Source organism: Dreissena polymorpha, chromosome 8 (genome assembly GCF_020536995.1).
Source record: "Dreissena polymorpha isolate Duluth1 chromosome 8, UMN_Dpol_1.0, whole genome shotgun sequence".
Lineage (NCBI taxonomy): Eukaryota > Metazoa > Mollusca > Bivalvia > Myida > Dreissenidae > Dreissena > Dreissena polymorpha.
Window position 1 is genome coordinate 44,591,295 of NC_068362.1, and position 6,362 is coordinate 44,597,656.

A 6,362-nucleotide genomic window follows, 5' to 3' on the forward strand; every position below is an offset into this window, starting at 1 on the left:
CAGACTCTGACCGAAGCAAAGAAATATAAAGTATAGATCACTAAAGTGTGTTTGATATTTAGTTGCTTTCGATATTCTGTTTGAGCGATTATAAAGAAGTGTGCTGCAGTGACCCATGTTTCTCTTTTTTCCGTCGGCTGTAGTGTATTTAGTGTTGAACTTATGTTCTATATTATATAAATTCAAAACTGTGAATAAGCGCGAACTTTACACAATATCAATTGCTGAAGAGTATAGGACTTTGATAAATTCTACCTACAACTATAACCCAGCTTTTTCTTACTGCGGATAAAATAATTGTAGGATTGCTATTAAAGCCACTACATTTCATGGTGTGGACTTATGCGTACATGAACAGCGATTGTATGGTGTGGCCTTGTCAGAAGTTTAAATTTATTATCTCAGACGACTTCCTGATGTTCTGTCAATCCGATAGGCAAAATGTAATTTATTAATTACACTTCTTCGTTAACCCATTTATGCATAGCGTTTACAAATTAGGCCTTGACAAACAGCATAGACCCAGATAAGACACCGCATGATGCTTAGAGGCTTTTATTAATCTGTGAATAGTATGTTCCTGTTTCTTATCAACCTCTAAGACCCGGAGAGACCGTTAGCTGATAAAAGAAGGTAATCGCTGACAAAAGTTTTATTTTACTTGATATATTACTAGCACCTGAAATTTAGAAGACAAACGCAACTATGAAGTAGCACACGATGCACTACTTTAACATGCATAAATATACAGTTCCGCGACTCTTATGATTAGAAAATTGTTTGTTGCCTTTTTCTAGATAAAATTCGTTCAAAATTTTCAATTCAAAGTGATAGTCACATTTTGCATCGATTTGTAAATGAATTTAGTAGAAGAAATGAAATCAAAAGAAGAAGTTACTCACTTTGATTTTGAGATTACTGTTAAAATCGAAGTTGTTCACAAGCGAACAGCTCAGAATGAAACTTAGGCATCATTTATACAGCGTGCACTACAAGCAAATGTGCACAAACCTAACTACATTACATAACAATATGTAAAATTTAAATAATTAATATCAAAATCGACAACTTTTTTACATATAATAAGTAACATAAATTAGGCAATAATGGTCATTAACGGACCTCAGGTTGGGGTATAATTTTTAAAAAAAGAAATATCCCCCGCACAATGTCATTTTAATTCTGTCATTTATGTACTAAATTGAAAACAAAAAGATGATTTCGGTATTTCATAATATAATAATATATAAGTATATTTTGAAAGTAAATATATAAATATATGGCATAAAATAAACTTTGTGATTTAAACTTTAACATCCTGCCAATGTCTTTTATTAATTGCTAAATAAATTACCGTATGCATTTTAACATACAAATGTACAGCGTGAGACATGTCTTGATTAAATATCCGTGATCCGGACTCAAAAGCATTATCTCAAAATGGAGAAGGTGTCCCATTAATGCCACCAATCAATTTTGATAAAAATTTGAGTGGGGAAAAAACACATAATCAAATTTGACACATGATTACTTTCATATATTTTATGGAAACCCTTGCTGCGAGAAAGCCTGTAGCCTTGATAAGATATCTACAACTTAATATGTTTGTTACTCCACAAGATCTTTCAATCTGCGTTAAGACTTGGATTAAGGAACATTTGGAAAACTTGACGCACGACATACACATTTTTATTTTGAAGTTCTGCTTTTGCTTTGAGTAAGTATTTAAAGCTTGACTTTTTGTTCGGTACCGTAACATTTTCAATGCTCACATTGTTATTACATTTTGAAAAATGAAATGACAGTTTTAATTGCATGAAACAGAATATTCCACATGTATGTTTGGTATACACATTATTATTTTATGCTGTATTGAATTATCAGGCGATGTCGGGAAGAATTTACGTTCTGATGGCATTCGGCGGTATAGCGGGGCTGATCCTTGTTATCGGTGGCATAGTGTTCCTTGTTAAATGCATCACCGACAAATGCTCAAACGTATATACATTTATATTTATTATTTGTCGTGTTATAAAGTCGACTTTAATTTCCGGCTAAGCCAAAAGTAAATTGTTTATAAAGAATTCAGGAAACCTGTCATTAATATGTTTTTTTTCATTGCTGAAAGGTGAGATGCTTTTTTAATGTTGATTTAATAGAGGATATTTGTCGGATTCGGTGGATTATCGATTTTAATTCACGAGTGATCATAGAAAATAACATTTTCGCCACGAGTGAAAATATATATTTTCTGTGATCACGAGTGAATTAAATCGATATTCCACCGAATCCAACAAATTTTCTTTTTATCTTATGCTGTTTTCACTGTTTATATACATTGTTTAAGAGTTTAACTAAAGAAATTTTTTCTTTGATAAGGACGTCATTTCGTCAAAAAAATGACGTCATTTGACAGTAAACAATGCAAATTATTGATAATTTTCACTGATAATTTACACTGTTTGAAACAGTAAAATTATCAGTTTTAATTCACTGGTATTTCTCTATAAATCACCGGAAAGCATACAATAAATTAACCTCACTCATGTCGATTTAATAAATCACACTCATTGCATTGTTTTTGTTGTTTGTTTGTTTTTTCAGATGAAAGTGAAGCCACAACCAAACGGTGTAAGCAACATAGCAGTCTAAATATGAAGTTAAATATGATCGCATCGTAGGAGAGCAGTTTATGCTTATGTTGAATATTATAGATGCTTATGACAATTTAATATACTAATGACTTAACACTATACTTTAAACATGTGTTATTAACTAAACTTATACAATTTGGTATGTCTATTTAAAATGTAAATCATTCTGAAGATTGCATTCAAGTACTCGTGTTTGTCTGCTTCTTCAACTGTTTAATTTTAGACGTTCAAACAGCTGGAAAACATATGCACACACAACTTAAAATACAGATTTAATAACTTGACACGAGCCGCGTCGTTCAAAAAGGCTCCAATGACAGACGCCGCCTGCGAAATTCAGACAATCACGCGAAGTCTGGTCAGGAACTCCCCTAACCAATATGCATTTGAGTATAAGGATGTCCTATGACCCTTTAAAAGTGCGTGACGCGGCTAATGCTAAAGATTATGATAAGCCAATAAGACATGGCGGATTGACGTAGACGGGCATTTTCTGAATACCATGGTAGAGAACGTGATGCGTTTTCTTTATATGGGATATTGTCCTTAACCATTAAACATGAATCAGCTATTTAACTACAGCAGTATAATGGAAACTCTTTAAAAAAAAATAAGGGAACGGCAATAAAACAAAGATAACCCGTTTGAAAAATACACAATATTGGCATATATTGTATTATGCATGTATACATACTCATGACAATTACATATAAGTAAGAAAGCAAGTAAGTAAATATTTTATTTAAGTGACATGTGCAAACATATATAGAAATAACAACAGACAATTTCAAAAAGGCATGCACCCGGCCCAAACGGGCCTATAAGTCACATAATATACGATATAACATTAAGAATGAAAACAATAAGAGATTCAATGGTTAGTAACATACTCATGACACTTACATATAAATCATCATGTAAAACAGTCCATTATGAGAGGTAGAAAACTAAATTAAACTATAATTAATCACTATTATAAATATTTTTAAAAATGACAAATGGAAATGGAAACCTACATGCTACTTTGACTCGATTAATTGAATGACTAAGTTAAACTGAAGATGGAAAGGTGAAAATAGCTTAGCTTTAAACGAATTTTCAAAAAACTTAAACATTATGCATACGTTTTCTATGTTTCTATAAAAAGCGAACAGTAACACACATTCTTCACAGGTGGCAATGACGTCTAATTCCAAATAATGAAAAACAATTATATTCTGACTTACATTGTGTATGTTCGTGTATTTAATACACATTAGACTTAAATGCATAAAAAACAACAATGAAAGAAAAAAAAAACGGAATTGACATGCCCATTGCATTTCCCTCAGCCATACAGCACCAAGACATGGAATGACAATACCAACTTCATTCTATTGAATGATATGCCATGAAGTGTAACGTACATAAAGATCTCATTTAAATATAACAAAAATACGGCTACCAGAGTCCAATATTCTGTAAAGGCAACGTGACTATATGCTTGGAGCATGGCATACTGAGAAGCCATAACTATTTGACAATGTCAAGTAATTTTAATATCTGCGACATTTTTTAATAAAATGTGAAATATGGACTCCCTGTAGGAAATAAAGTGTTTTTGACAGTTTGTTTATTTATAGACATGATCAACTACAATTGTTCTATGGCATATTGAACATGTTTTTTCAACAATTTTTGGCATTTTTTGGCACACTTTTTGCAAAAATCAGTATGGAAGAGATAAGCTTTAGAATGTATCTAACAAATTATGATCACTTCTGGTCAGTTGAGAAAAACAAATTGCTGTGAGAAATATCAACTCGTCCGGCTTTAATTCATATTGCAGTCAATATCAGTATTGCAGTCAATATCAGTATTGCAGTCAATATCAGTATTGCAGTCAATATCAGTATTGCAGTCAATATCAGTATTGCAGTCAATATCAATATTGCAGTCAATATCAGTATTGCAGTCAATATCAGTATTGCAGTCAATATCAGTATTGCAGTCAATATCAGTATTGCAGTCAATATCAGTATTGCAGTCAATATCAGAATTGCAGTCAATATCAGTATTGCATTCAATATCAGTATTGCAGTCAATATCAGTATTGCAGTCAATATCAGTATTTCCAGATTTCATCATCCACACCAGGCGTCGCATTGGTATATGATGAAACAGCTCAACATACTTCGCGACAATATAAAATGAACCAGCCACAAAATCACTAAATTGTATAATGATGCAATCATTAAGATGAATTAATTTACTATTAACCTAAGCGCACGTTTAAGCACATTCATGCCGATATATTGCGGATCCTATATAGGTGGGCATCGTACACGTGGTCTGGTGGTTATTTCCTGACTTCATTATTCGGGAACGCAGCTACTATTACCCACTATACGTAATATTGTAATCGCCGTTTGCATGATCCGTTAAACCAATACATTGTGGTTCGTGTTCTCCGCACCGGAAACTAGTAGATCCATGATTTACTCTTGCATCTTGCTCTTGCCGTAACCGAAACAAACATACCCTTCGGAGGGCATCGGCAATACGTTTTAACTTCTCGGTTAAATCGAAGCGACGTAATTACATGTAGGCTCACAAAAAAACGACCAAGTCATGTATGACAAGACGTAACGTCTAGAACGTCTAGATTACCGCCTTCAAATTTGTTTGTAATCTTATTTATATATATATATATATATATATATATATATATATATATATATATATACTTCGGCATAAAAGGTCAAAAGCCCGACTAAAAGGAGGAGTGTTTTGGCGCAGGGATAGTTAGCCGAACGTGTTTAAAACCTGCTAGCTACAGAAACGCCAAACAGCATAACGTCGCGGACCTGGCAGAAGATGAACCTACATCTTTAGAGCGTAAGACGCCGGGCGGTGAACTCCAGATTAAGTGAATAAGGTTCCGCCATATTGTTAACGTTTTTGTTGCCCGTAACACGTCACGTGATTGCGAAGTGCGTGTTTATATTTAGTCGCAGAATTACCTCGCCGCTAATGTTCGTGGGTGTACTACGATACGGCTAAAAAAACATGTGGTTTAGAACTAAAATGAAAATATATAACCATCAGTGAATATACTGCATTTCTCTTAGATATTTAGTAAGAAACATAACGGCCATTTATTTGTGTATGGGTAATATGTGAAAACTATACTTAAAGTATATCTAATACGATGTTGTATTCGCAAGTTTTTATGCGCCCAGGAGACAAGCAATTTGTGATCAGGTTAACTAATGGGCGGTATTCTTTAGACAAAAGGGTAAAACTAAAGGATATTGAATAGACTTAAGAATAAAAATAGAATATAGAACAGGCTAAAAAATAGATGAAAGATTAATTATAAGGATATAGTTAAGATTTGAATAAACTGAAAACAAGGTATATACTTATGAAAAAGTGGAAGACTAAACACTAAGTAATTGACTGAAGAATAGAAGCATGGATTTAAATAGGGATATTCTTAAGAATATCATTTGAGCTATTTAATTAGACATTGCAGAAATGCTATTGACATTGTGGGAAGAAGAGCATTGATAAAAAACAGCGATTTAGACTGAAAGTCTTTACTTAATACAATACTTATGTCTATATTTAGAGTTTTATTTAGATTTTCTTCAAACATTTAAGGAATAGGCTGGAAAGTAAAATCGATTTACATATGAATACCTATATATTTTCACTTTAATGTCA

General features: G+C 32.7%; 1 long non-coding RNA gene across 1 annotated transcript; it reads left to right on the plus strand.

Annotated features, from left to right (window-relative positions):
- Positions 1–1,567: 1,567 nt before the first annotated feature.
- Positions 1,568–2,840, plus strand: LOC127843210 (uncharacterized). Its single transcript, XR_008032132.1, has 3 exons — positions 1,568–1,717; positions 1,885–1,998; positions 2,605–2,840. It is a non-coding gene; the product is annotated as an uncharacterized LOC127843210 (long non-coding RNA).
- The last annotated feature ends 3,522 nt before the right edge of the window (positions 2,841–6,362 follow it).